At 46.5% G+C, this 14,491-nt stretch overlaps 1 pseudogene; it reads right to left on the bottom strand.

Moving 5' to 3' along the window:
* Positions 1-7,193: 7,193 nt before the first annotated feature.
* Positions 7,194-14,376, bottom strand: LOC129030800 (probable ribosome biogenesis protein RLP24; annotated as a pseudogene).
* Positions 14,377-14,491: the final 115 nt, after the last annotated feature.

Here is a 14,491-nt window from a genome sequence, read left to right on the forward strand (position 1 = left end):
CCACAGGTGAACTGGAAACCAGTTGGATGGAGCATGACAGTCTTAGCTGAAGGGAATTCTCAGGTGGCCAAAAGGAGGATATAAAGAAAGGAAGAAGATTAGACCTATAGCCATGAGATGGTGAAATCATTCTTACCTCTTGACTCAGTTTACCCAGGTCCTGCTGCAGTTGCCAACTTATGGTGTCATTGGGCCGATTCAGGTTCTTGACTGCTGCACAAAAGAATTTGAGAGCAAGTACAAAGCAAAAGTAGGTAAAGAAGTTTATTGCAAAGCGAAGGTATACTGGGACGGCTGGGCCAGAGCGGGCTGCTCAGAAGTGAGACAGAGTTGTCTGGCAGTGAGATGCTTCCCTATATGGGAAATTTACATGATTATTCATAAAAGGGTGCGAATGGGCATTGCTGTTAAGCATGTTGCGGGGTACCCTCGGTGTGCATGTGCTACTGCTGTACATGCTAGTACACACATCTCATTAGCATTTTAATTCTCCACCCGGGGTGTGTTTTTTATTTATTTTTTTGAGACAGAGTCTTGCTCTGTCACCAGGCTGGAGTGCAGTGGCACGATCTCAGCTCACTGCAATCTCTGCCTCCTGGGTTCAATCAATTCTCCTGCCTCAGCCTCCCGAGTAGCTGGGACTATAGGCGCCTGCCACCACGCCTGGCTAATTTTTGTATTTTTAGTAGAGACGGGATTTCACCATGTTGGCTAGGATGGTCTCAATCTCTTGACCTCGTGATCTGTCCACCTTGGCCTCCCAAAGTGCTGGGATTACAGGTGTGAGCCACCACGTCTGGCCTGTGTGTTTTTTAGCACTAAAATGAGCGTAGGTCAGCCCAAGGACACTAATCATGGGTTTCTGTGCTTGCTTGAATTTGGGGATTTCCCTTCTGCTCTTCATCCTCTTTGCTGCGGGATATTCTAACCAGGAGCCTGATGAAATTTATGCAGTTGCCAATCGATCAAGTTCGTTCCCCTTTAAGGGAGGCCACAACCACTCTATCTAACCGACCTCAGTCCGACAGTCAGATCTTTCCATGGTGGAGACACTGCAGATGTGTGTATTGAGAACCACTCTGTGTATTGGGAACAACTCTGCTCAGAACCACCAGCCACAAAAATCATTTTCCACGTTTTGCTTTGAGAAGAGATCTGTCCTGGGCATGTTTCTCTCTCTCTCTCTCTCTCTCTGTCTCTCTCTCTCTCTCTGTGGGTGTGGGTGTGTGTGTCTGTGTGTGTGCGCACATGCGTATTCCCATTAGGAGATTTCAGCCCTCGGATTCACACTCAACAAATACTGGTTGAGCCCCGGCCTTGCACCTGGCATTGAGTTAGGCTGCTTATATAAATTATTTTGTCTTATTCTAAACCAACCCTGTTATCAACGAAAACTCACACCCTAGACTTCTGGGGAACTGATTTTTAATTAGGCATCACGAATAACTAATTAATGATCCTCCTGTGTGGTTCTCCAGGAAAGAGGGCAGTAGAGCTGAACTGAGCTTTGCCAGAGTGTGGCTGGGATGGCCGTCCCCTGAGGAGCCCCTCTTCTGAGGCCAGGATATGATGGGTGGGAAGGCAGCCACCTTGGGGGTTGGCAGTCTCTTCCCAGCAAGGGGAAGACCCCTGGAAGGAGCAGAAAATAATTACTACTTTGCCTTTGCTTCTTTTGATAAATTCCTGCAGGAGTTTGGGCCCATTCATTCATCTGACTTCCAGTTATCTGTCAAAAGGGCTACTGACACCAGGACATGGTGGCATGTGCCTGTAATCCCAGCACTTTGGAAGGCTGAGGCGGGAGGAGGGCTTAAGTCCAGGAGACCAGCCTGGGCAAATAATGAGACCCCCATCTCTACAAAAAATTTAAAAACTAACCAGATGTGGTGGCATGTGCCTCTGGTCCCAGCTACTCAGGAGGCTGAGGCAGGAAGATCGCTTGAGCCCAGAAGGGCGAGGCTGCAGTGAGCTGTGATTGCACCACTGCACACCAGCCTGGGCAACAGAGCTAGACCCTGTCTAAAAAAACAAAACAAAACAAAAAAGGCTGTTGAAGATGTAGAAAGAATCCCCTCCAAACTCCTTACGGTTCTTTGCAGAACTACTGCGATTTAACATGTTTTAAATCTATATAGGTAGGTCCATTTTAATACGCACTGTTTGAAAGTTTAATATAAAGAGACAGATCCAGCCCCAGGCAAAACTGGATAATAACTTACACAAGAATAACCCTCGTTCAGTATGCAAATTGCCTCCAGAAACCTGACCTCATTTGATCTTCACAGCAGGCTGGAGGGCACTGTTACTAGATTCATTTTTCAGATGAAGAAACTGAGGCTTGGCAGCCCCTCTGCCAGGTTCAGGGCCAGGCACTGGGTTATGAGAGCCGGGATTCTAGCCTGGGGCTCTTGTTGCTGCTGGCCTGTCTCTCCCCTCATCTCTCGGGGTTTTGCCCTCACTTTAGGGATCCACTGCCCTAACTTCTTTGTGTTCAGGCTCTGTGTCCTTGAGACCCTCCACATTCCTCCCAGAAGACCCTGGAAGGAACAGAAAAAGAGCTTTGGCAAACAGGGCTGCTTTAGGTAGTTCAGCAACCCCAGCACAGAGGACCCTTGCAGGGCCTGGCCACATCCAGCCAAGGACCTCCCCAATCTCCTCCTCTTCTTCCTCCTCTCCCTCCATCCCTTCCCTTCTCCTCCTCCTCTTCCTCCTCTTAGGATTTCTCTTCCCTCTGCCCTGCTTTGCAGAACCACGTGCTATATGTGCCCACTCCTGGTGAGCTGGTCTCTCAGCTCAGTTAAGAAGGCATCTTTCAAACAGTCCCTTGGATAGTGATCCTAGTGACGGGACCGACTTGGGGGAGAGGGGCTGCAAGTTGGCCTTGCTCCTTCCCAAGTCATCCCATGTGAATGGCTGCTTATTCTTCCAGAGGCCAGCCTGGAGTGGCACTTTCAATTATTTTTTTCACTTATAGCCCCACTTTGTGTAATCATCATGTTTTGATCCTCTACTATGTGCTATATACAGTACATACATTTTAACTTATTCCCTATAATCACCCTATAAAAGGGAAATTGGAGGTTCAGAGAGGTTAAGTAAATTGCTCAAGTTGCACAGCCACGAGGTGCAGGGCTATTTGAATGCATGTTTCTCTGATTACAGAACCCATTCCTTCCCCTCCATATTCCACTGCCTGATTTCAAAGAGGTTACTAGAGAAAAGATAGAAAATCTAAACCAGAAAGAGCAGGAAAAGCCAAATTCTGTTCAGGAAGGCTAATGTGATTATTGTGAATGAACATTAAACCTGGCTCTAAGCTTCTTGGAAGCAAGAGAAGAAGGGGAGGGGGTGGGGAACGCAAAGGACTCCATGCTTCTCTTTATAACGTAGAGTTTCTACAGTAGAAAGAAATAATGTGTTTTTCCTTATTTTCAATTCCAAAAGTAATTTATCATGTGTGATTTTATACAAGGACATTATGTAACAAAATGGATATAGGTTTGAATAACCAGGTATATCAGAAGATGGAGAAACAATTGTCCTGTATAATGCACCCTTCATTATGCAGTCGTTCAACAAAGACTGAGCACCTGCCACACTGCCTAGACTCAAAACATGTGCAAAAAGATAATAACCTTTCCATGTACTCAACCCCACAATGGAGGTGTGCCCAGAGGCTGCAGGAGCACACAGAAGTGACATGGGGACTCTGCCTGAAGGGGTCCGATGACCTCAGGCAAGGTAACATTTGCCCAAAGTCTTGAAATTTGAGTCCGAATTTACTATTTATCTCCAAGAGGAGAAAAAGCATTCAAGGAAAAGGGAATAAAATGTGCAAAGGCATGAATGCTTGAGGCCTGAGATGTCGCTTATCAGTGGGCAAGTGCAGGACTCCTAGGTGTCAGCCAGCCTGAGGAGGACCTTACAGGGCGGGACAGAATCTAGTTCAGGTTCAGGACTCAAGGAACAGAGGCCAGAGACAGGAGGGGTGTGAAACAGGGAGTCCCAAAGGAGGTGGTTGTAAAATTGAGTGTGGGAGTGGATGTCAAGGCCCTTAATAGGGGCCACTCCAGGGACTATTGCTGGGGGAGAACCGACAGGCATGAGAGAGAGACAGGAAGGGGATTCCACTGTGTTAACTCAGAGGATGACCCCATTTACACGGTGAGTGGGGTGAAGGTGAGCTCAGCTGGAAGCCATGCCAATTTTGTTTGTTTGTTTATCACTAGCTGTGAATTTTTGTCATTAGTTTTTACATAAATGCTGCCTAGTACCATTAACCAAATGGCATGACCATTTTATGTCCACAATTCACTTCTGTATTGACAGAATTTTCTCTCTCTCTTTTTTATCTTTTTTTTTTTTTTTTGAGACAGTCTCACTCTGTTGCCCAGGCTGGAGTGCAGTGGCGCGATCTCCACTCACTGCAACCTCCACCTCCCAGGTTCAAGCAATTCTCCTGACTCAGCCTCCCTAGTAGCTGGGATTACAAGTGCTCACCACCAGGCCCAGCTAATGTTTGTGTTTTTAGTAGTGATGCGATTTTGCCAAGTTGGCCAGGCTGGTCTCAAATTCCTGACCTCGTGATCCGCCCGCCTTGGCCTCCCAAAGTGTTGGGATTACAGGCATGAGCCACTGTACCCAGCCTACAAACAGAATTTTCATGATTGATTTAAGTAAACCTGTCAGTGAAGGTCTACCATTGAGATGCAGTCTAACATTCATAACATCTGATGTTTTGCAGACAGCAATGTAGGAGAGATTTTTGTTTTGTTTTGTTTTGTTTTGTTTGAGACAGTCTCCCTCTGTCGCCCAGGCTGGAGTGCAGTGGTGACATCTTGGCTCACTGCAAGCTCCGCCTCCTGGGTTCACCCCATTCTCCTGCCTCAGCCTCCTGAGTAGCTGGGACTACAGGCGCCCACCACCACGCCTGGCTAGTTTTTTGTATTTCTAGTAGAGACCGGGTTTCACCGTGTTAGCCAGGATGGTCTCGATCTCCTGACCTCGTGATCTGCCCACCTCGGCCTCCCAAAGTGCTGGGATTACAGGCGTGAGCCACCGCGCCCGGCCGGAGAGATGTATTTTTAATCACCTTTCATTTAAGTGCCCTTATGTAAAAAAATAAATAATTTAGAAGTTCTAAGTCTCCAAAGGACATTTTTAAACGTACATATAGAAATGGTTACAATGGGCCGGGCACAGTGGCTCACGCCTATAATCCCAGCACTTTGGGAGGCAGAGGTGGGCGGATCACAAGGTCAAAAGATTGAGACCATCCTGGCCAACATGGCAAAACCCCGTCTCTAATCATGGGTTTCTGTGCTTGCTTGAATTTGGGGATTTCCCTTCTGCTCTTCATCCTTTGTATTTTTAGTAACTAAAAATACAAAAATCAGCTGGGCGTGGTGGCGCCTGCTTGTAATCCCAGCTACTCGGGAGGCTGAGGCAGAAGAATCACTTGAACCTCGGAGGTGGAAGTTGCAGTGAGCCGAGATCGCGCCATTGCACTCTAGCCTGGGCAACAAGAGCGAAACTCTAGCCGGGCACGGTGGCTTATGCCTGTAATCCCAGCACTTTGGGAGGCCGAGGCGGGTGGATCACGAGGTCAGGAGATTGAGACCATCCTGGCTAACACGGTGAAACCCCGTCTCTACTAAAAAATACACACACAAAAAAAAATTAGCCGGGTGTGGTGGCGGGCGCCTATAGTGCCAGCTACTCAGGAGGCTGAGGCAGGAGAATGGCGTGAACTCAGGAAGCGGAGCTTTCAGTGAGCCGATGGTGCCACCGCACTCCAGCCTGGGTGACAGAGCGAGACTCCGTCAGAAAGAGAGAGAAAGAGGAAAAAGAGGAAAGAAAGGAAAGAAAGGAAGAGTTACAATGGGCCAGACGCAATGGCTCATCCCTGTAATCCTAGCACTTTCGGAGGCTGAGGCGGGTGGATCACCTGACGTCGGGAGTTTGAGACCAGCCTGACCACCATGAAGAAACCCCATCTCTACTAAAAATACAAAAAATTAGCTGGGCATGGGGGGCACATGCCTGCATTTCCAGCTACTGGGGAGGCTGAGGCAGGAGAATCGCTTGAACCCAGGAGGCGGAGGTTGCAGTGAGCTGATATCACTCCATTGCACTCCAACCTGGGCAACAAGAGCAAAACTTTGTCTCAATAAGTAAATAAATAAATAAATAAACAGAAATAGTTACAATGAAAGCCGGGTGCGGTGGCTCACACCTGTAATCCCAGCACTTTGGGAGGCCAAGGCAGGCGGATCACCTGAGGTCAGGAGTTTGAGGGCAGCCTGGCCAACATGGTGAAACCCTGTCTCTATTAAAAGTACAAAAATTAGCTGGGCATGGGGGCACATGCCTGCACTCCTAGCTACTCGGGAGGCTAAGGCAGGAGAATCGCTTGAACCCAGGAGGCGGAGGTTGCAGTGAGCTGATATCACCCCATTGCACTCCAGCCTGGGCAATAAGAGTGAAACTTTGTCTCAATAAGTAAATAAATAAATAAATAAATAGAAATAGTTACAATGAAAGCCTGGTGCGGTGGCTCACACCTGTAATCCCAGCACTTTGGGAGGCCAAGGCAGGTGGATCACCTGAGGTCAGGAGTTTGAGGCCAGCCTGGCCAACATGGTGAAACCCTGTCTCTACTAAAAATACAAAAATTAGCTGGGCATGGTGGCAGGCGCCTGTAATCCCAGCTACTCCGGAGGCTGAGGCAGGAGAATCACTTGAAACCGGGAGGCAGATGTTGCAGTAAGCTGAGATCGTGCCACTGCCCTCCAGACTGGGTGACACGGCGAGACTCTGTCTCAAAAAAAAAAAAAAAAAAAAAAGAAATGATTACGAGCCTTTTTTTTTTTTTTTTTTTTTTTTTTTTAGGCAGGGTCTTACTTTGTTGCCCAGGCTGGAGTGCAGTGGCATAATCACAGTTCACTGCAACCTAGACCTCCTGGGCTCAAGGAGGAACCCTCCCACTTCAGCCTCCCCACTCTTGACATCCCCACACCCCCACCCCAAGTAGCTGGGACTACAGGGGTACACCACATCTAGCTAATTAAAAAAAAAGTTTTGTAGAGAAGGGGGGTCTCAAACTACTGGCCTCAAGCAATCCTCCCACCTCAGCTTCCCAAAATGCTGAGATTATAGGCATGAGCCACCATGCCCAGCCTACAGTGAGACTTTTAAGAGACATTTTCCATGTCCACGGCCTATTGTAATTGCTATACCGCTTTCTCTTCCAACTGCTTTCCTTTGCCTGCAAGAGGAGCTTGAATAAGATAAATGTCTTGCTTGACTTCTTTGATGTCCTGGATTTTCTGTAGCTCTTTTTCTTCAATCTGTTCATTATACATTTAGCTTGGAGTTTCTTTTTTTTTATTATTTTAAGTTCTGGGATACATGTGCAGAATGTGCAGGTTTGTTACATAGGTATACATGTGCCATGGAGGTTTGCTGCACCCATCAACCCGTCATCTAGGTTTTAAGTCCCTCATGCATTAGGTATTTGTCATAAGGCTCTCCCTCCCCTTGCCCCCATCCCTTGACAGGCCTCAGTGTGTGATGATGTTCCCTCCCTGTGTCCATGTGTTCTCATTGTTCACCTCCCACTTATGAGTGAGAACATGTGGTGTTTAGTTTTCTGTTCCTGTGTTAGTTTGCAGAGAACGATAGCTTCAAGCTTCATCCATGTCCCTGCAAAGGACATGAACTCATTCTTTTTTATGGCTGCCTTTTTTTTTTCTTTTTGAGACAGAGTCTTGCTCTGTGGCACCCAGGCTGGTGTGCAGCGGTGTGATCTCAGCTCCCCACAACCTCCGCCTCCTGGGTTCAAGCGATTCTCCTGCCTCAGCCTCTTGAGTAGCTAGGATTACAGGTGTATGCCACCACACCCAGCTAATTTTTGTATTTTTAGTACAGACAGGGCTTCACCATATTGGCCAGGCTAGTGTCGAGCTCCTGACCTCAGGTGATCCACCCACCTTGGCCTCCCAGAGTGTTGGGATTACAGGCGTGAGCCACCACATCTGGCCATCTTGGCATTTCTGTTTAATCTCTTCAGCTCACTTCATTGCATCAATAGTTTTATTCCACAGGCTTTGCTGGTGTTTGATAGGTTCATTTCTAAGTTTTTAGAAATCAGATGAATGATCCACTGTAAGCTCTTTACCAGGAATGTTTTAGTCCACTTGACCTTGCAAGAATTGCATCTCTTTTAAAGTTTTTATGACATTTGGGTTTTCAAAATCTGAACACATTGTAGTTGTTGAGAACAAACATCATGCTGTGGCCAGAGTAGATGAGCCCCAAACAGAAATACCACTTTTGATACACATGTTGAACCTTCGTAGGTCCCCACTGACCACAAGCCAAGTTTGAGAGGAGTCTTTTTTTTTTTTTTTGAGACGGAGTCTTGCTCTGACGCCCAGGCTGGAGTGCAGTCATGCAGTCTCGGCTCACTGCAAGCTCTGCCTCCCGGGTTCACACCATTCTCCTGCCTCAGGCTCCCGAGTAGCTGGGACTACAGGCGCCCGCCACCATGCCCAGCTCATTTTTTGTATTTTTAGTAGAGATGGGGTTCCACCGTATTAGTCAGGATGGTCTCGATCTCCTGACCTCGTGATCCGCCTGCCTCGGCCTCCCAAAGTGCTGGGATTACAGGCGTAAGCCACCGCACCCGGCCCCCTTTTTTTTTTTTAAACCATGTAGGGAGATGATTTGAGCTCATGCTCTCTGATGTCATTTTTTGGAGGGGAACCTTCTTAAAGTTTCCTTCACTGAATATTCTGCTCACTGATCAGGACTGTTGTTCGAGACAAATGTTCATTCAGAGGATGTGTCCCAATAGCTCTGCAGATTCATTCACTTATTTCTTGACTGTATATACCCATGTGTATGTGCTGATCTATAATGTCTTCCCCTTAGCTTACAAAAAAATAACATCATTGTCTCCATGCAGTCAGTGGGATTTATGGAACACTTACTATGTGCTAAGCCCCATGTCAGGCACTTGGATAAGGGATGCGTATGTTCTTGGGGGTCCTTCCCTTGAGGAACTCACACTTAGGAGGAGGGAAAGGTGGACCCACAGGCCCCTATGAGCACCAGAGGCATCAGAGCCACTTCCCACGTCTCATTTGTTGCCTCAACTAAGACCCTGCAAGGTGAACCTTCCTTGCTTGCTTGCTTGATGCTTGAAGTGTACAATTCAGTGGTTTTTAGTATATGCACAAGGTTTTACATTCAACTCTCAGATGAGAACGCCTGTACCCATCAGCAGCCACTCTCCATCCCTCTCACCCAGGCCCTGGCAATCACGAATCTACTTTCTAGCTCTATGAATTTGCCTATTCTAGATATTTTGTATGAAAGGAACCATTTGGCGGGCTGCAGTGGCTCACGCCTGTAATCCCAACTCTTTGGGAGGCCCATGCCGGTGGATCGCTTGAGCTCAGGAGTTCAAGACCAGCTTAGGCAACATGCTGAAACCGCATCTGCACAGCAAGTACAAAATTTAGCTGGGCGTGGTGGTGCGTGCCTGTAGTCCCAATACTTGGGGAGCTGAGGCAGGAGGATTACTTGAGCCCAGGAAGTTGAGGCTGCAGGACTCCAGCCTGGGTGACAAAGTAAGATCCTGTCTCAAATAAAATAAAATAATTAAAAATAAAAAGAAAAGGAACACTACAATATGTAGTCTTTTGTGTCTGGCTTCTTTGATTTACTGTAATTTTTTAAGGCTTATCTATGTTGTAGCACATACCAGTACTTCATTCCTTTTTATGGGTGAATAATATTCCATTGTATGGTTGTTTCATGTTTTGTTTATCTATTCATCAATTGATAAATCTTTGGGTCATTCCCACCTTTTGGGTATTGTGAATAATGCTGCTATAAATATTTGTGTACAGGTTTCTGTGTGAAGACATTTTCAGTTCTGTCCCTGTATATGCCTAGGAGTGGAATGGCTGGGTCACATGGTAGCTCAATGTTGAACTTTTTTAAGAGCTGCAAAGTTGTTTTCCCAAACAGCAACACGATTTTATATTTCCATCAGCTGCATATGAGGATCTGATTACTCCCATATCTTTGTTAACATTTATTATCTTTTTTTTTTTGAAACAGGGTCTCACTCTGTCCCCCAGGCTGAAGTGCAGTGGCGTGATCATGACTATGGTCCACTATAGCCTCAACCTTCCAGGGCTCAGGTGATCCTCCCACCTCAGCCTCCCAAGTAGCTGTGACCACAGGTGCACGCCACCGCACCCAACTAATTTTTGTATTTTTTATAGAGATGGGGTTTGCTGTGTTGCCCAGGCTGGTCTCAAACTCCTGGGCTCAACCCGTCTGCCCACCTGGGTCTCTCAAAGTGCTTGGATTATAGGCATAAGCCATGGCACCTAGCCTTATCTGTCTTTTTTATTTTAGCCATCCTAGTGGATATAAAGTGGTATCTCATTGAGATTTTGATTTGCATTTCTCTGATGATGAATGATGTTGACCATATTCCATGTGCTTGTTGGCCATTTAAAAACATTATTATTATTATTTTTAATAGAGATGGCGTTTTGCTGTATTGCCCAGACTGATCTCGAACTCCTGACCTCAAGCAATCCACCTGCCTCGGCCTCCCAAAGTACAGGCGTGAGCCACCATGCCCGACCCTATTGGCCATTTGTATGTCTTCTTTGGAAAAATCCTATTCAAATACTTTACCTGCTTTTTTTTTTTTTTTTTTTTTTGAGATGGAGTTTCACTCTTGTTGCCCAGGCTGGAGTGCAATGGCCCGATCTCGGCTTACCACAACCTCTGCTTCCTGGGTTCTAGCGATTCTCCTGCCTCAGCCTCCCGAGTAGCTGAGTCTTTTTTTTTTGAGATGGAGCCTTGCTCTGTCGCCCAGGCTGGAGTGCAGTGGCGCGATCTCGGCTCACTGCAAGCTCTGCCTCCCAGGTTCACGCCATTCTCCTGCCTCAGCCTCCCGAGTAGCTGGGACTACAGGCACCCGCCACCACGCCCAGCTAATTTTTTGTATTTTTAGTAGAGATGGGGTTTCACCGTGTTGGCCAGGATTGTCTTGATCTCCTGACCTCATGACCCACCTGCCTCGGCCTCCCAAAGTGCTGGGATTACAGGTGTGAGCCACCACGCCCGGCCTTTTTTTTTTTTTTTTTTTTAAGAGACAGGATCTTGCTCTGTTGCCCAGGCTGGAGTGCCATGGTACAATCATAGATCATTGTAGCCTCAAATTCTTGGGCTCAAATGATCCTCCTGCCTCAGCCTCCTGAGTACCTAGGACTACAGCCAGGTGGCACCATGCCTGGCTTTTTTTTTTTTTTTTTTTTTTGAGACAGAGTTTTGCTCTTGTTGCCCAGGCTGGAGTGCAGTGGCCCGATCTTGGCCCACTGCAACCTCTGCCTCCTGGGTTCAAGTGATTCTCCTGCCTCAGCCTCCTGAGTAGCTGGGATTACAGGTGCCTGCCACCACGCCCGGCTAATTTTTTGTATTTTTAGTAGAGACAGGGTTTTGCCATGTTGGGCAGGATGGTCTTGAACTCCTGACCTCGTGATCCACCCACCTTGGCCTCCCAAAGTGCTAGGATTACAGGTGTGGGCCACCCGCGCCCGGCCAATTTTTAAAATTTTGTAGAGATGCGGGATCTCCCTATGTTGTCTAGGCTGGTCTCAAATTCCTGCGGTGTGGTGGTTCATGCTTTGTAATCCTAGCACTTTGGGAGGCAGAGGCAGGAGGATTGCTTGAGGCCAGAAGTTTGACACCAGCCTGGGCCACATAGCAAGACTCAGTCTCAACAACAAAAATAGTAATAACTAAAAAAAAAGACAATGAAACTAAGGCAGAAAGAGGTTAAATAGTGTGCCTGAGTGGTTAAGCCCAATTCACATCCCTGAGGAAGTACAAATGATCAGTAAACATCTGAAAAGGTGTTCAACTGCCTTAGAGGTCAAGGAGCTGAAATGTAAACAACAACAGCACTAACAGCATCATTTTTCTTTCATCCAGTGGGGCTAAATTTGCAAAGGTTTGGAGGTGGGGACTGATACTCACATGCCCTACTGGTGGGTGCATGAATTGCTCCAAACTTTGGGAAAGCAATCTGGCAGAATGTATTATTAAAATGTTTAGCACATACACCCTTGACCCTACTCCTCAGAAACAAAACCTCTGGAATATAAAGTTATATGTACAAAGATGTGCACTGCAGCATTATATGAGAGGCAAAAAACTAGAAGCCTTCGGAATATTCATCAAGGGAGAATGGCTGGGTACATTGAAGTACATTCACAGTAGGGAATATTCTGCAGCCATCACATAAGTTAAGATCTAGATGTATTGATCTGAAGGGATATCTACAACATATATATATTTTTTGAGCCGGAGTCTTGCTCTGTCGCCCAGGCTGGAGTGCAATGATGTGATCTTGGCTCACTGCAACCTCTGCCTCCCGGGTGCAAGCGATTCTCCTGCCTCGGTCTCCCGCGTAGCTGGGATTACAGGCGCCCACCACCGCTCCCGGCTAATTTTTGTATTTTTAGTAGAGACGGGGTTTCGCCATGTCGGCCAAGCTAGTTTTGAACTCCTCACCTTAGGTGATCCGCCCGCCTCAGCCTTCCAAAGTGCTAGGATAACAAGTGTGAGCCACCGCACCCAGCCTACAAAATATTTTTTAATGAAAGAAGCAACTTACTAAAACTTTGTATAGTAGTTATGTTTTTATATTTTATATTCATGTATGCAGTGATGCTCAATGGGAATTTTGCAAATCCAGGGGGCATGTGGCAATGGCTGAAGACATTTTTGGTTATCATGTCAGGGAGGTGCTAATGACATAGGGTTAAATCCTACAATGCACAACCTCCCTCAAAGAATTATCAACCCAAGATGTCAGTTGTGCTGAGGTTGAGAAACCCTGGCATAGGGAAAGGAAAAAAAGGATAAGCACCAAACTGCTAGCTTTTTCCTTATATATCTGTGCTGTTCGACTTATAATGTACATTTATTTTGACAACTGAAAATTATCCTATAAAAATAATAGTAAGTTTATTGTGCTGGCAAAGACAATGATGGAGCAGAGGTGGCAGACTGTTCCCCAAGCCAACTGTTTCCAAAGGAGACCTGAGGGACTGGGTGTGAGTTGACAGTGGTGGGAGATGGAAGCAGCAAGGGATGCGGGGACATCTGGGGAGCCTGGACCTGACCTTGGAGCTCACTCACACAATGTAAATAATCCCAGAGTGAAGCTGAGGTTTTCCTGAGTTGGATGAGGGCCTGCAAAAATTTCCTATTATTAGGCAAGCCTACTATGAGAATGAGAAGCCTAAATTCAATTTCCATTTTATAGCCTGGAGTAAACCATTTCTGGTCAGGCAGCAGGGAATCATAACATATCAGAGCTGAATACCTCACTGCTTTGCTGAGGGGCAAGTTAGTAGGTGTTCCTCAGAAAGGGTTTTGTGGTCAATTAAGACAGGGAAACTCTGGCTTAAACTGCAGGTAAATTAAATAAGAGGTCTTTATTGCAAGCCTAATCAGAGCCTTTATTATGCTAGTGTCCATCTCCAAAAGGGTGGTCATCAAATGCAGGATGTCCCTGTCTTGACCAAGTCCTTTTTCTTGAGATCATGTCTTGAGACTTGGATGCCATGCAATACACTTTGGGAAATACTAACCTAGTTGAACGACAGTTTTACTGATGTAAAAATGGTGGCCCAAAGGATAAAAAGTGGCTGAACTAGCTGGTGGTGCTACTTTCCAGACCAATGCTTTTTTCTCCTGCCTAACACCTTAACCACAGTTGCAAAATTAACTATAGATCCTTGGGGAACATTCCTCAGAATTTTCGCCCAATTCAATTTGGAGGGGTTGCAGTGGAGGTGAGGGAGAAGGGAGTAACAGTGAAGCCATTCAAAGCAAAAACCACCTTTAAAGAAATTTTGGCCTTAGAATACAGGTTTTTTTGTTTTTTTTTTTATTGGTGGAGGGGGCACCCAGGAAGACCAGACGTGCTCCTGTGAAGCAATGCTCCACCACGTCCTTTTGAAAATATCGTAGCCTGAATGAGACAGGTGGGAGCACCTAAGCCTTCAACTCTCCCCAAGTTGCCTCCAATTGACCTCACTGGGCCAGGTGAAGCCCTATAAACTGGTTTTGTATATTCTATCCAAGTAGTAAATTTACTAAAATTACTGGATCCTACTATATACCAGACCTCTGCAAGGCATTGAAGATTCAATGATGAGCATAATTCCCACTCTAAAGGGATTTTTCTATCTGGTAGGGAAACTCAGATACCGCATGCAGCTAGCCTGTCACAGGGCTATACTGACTAAAGCTCACCCTAAGAAATTTGCACATCTTAGCCTATGGGCAACGGGAAGCTATGGACGGAATATGTTTTCCGTTTCAAACAAGGAACTCCAGTCACAGCAGGCTCTGACTCCATTTCCTGTTATCAACTCCCCTTCCTGCT

The sequence above is a fragment of the Pongo pygmaeus genome, chromosome 12 (genome assembly GCF_028885625.2).
Source record: "Pongo pygmaeus isolate AG05252 chromosome 12, NHGRI_mPonPyg2-v2.0_pri, whole genome shotgun sequence".
NCBI classification, from domain to species: domain Eukaryota; kingdom Metazoa; phylum Chordata; class Mammalia; order Primates; family Hominidae; genus Pongo; species Pongo pygmaeus.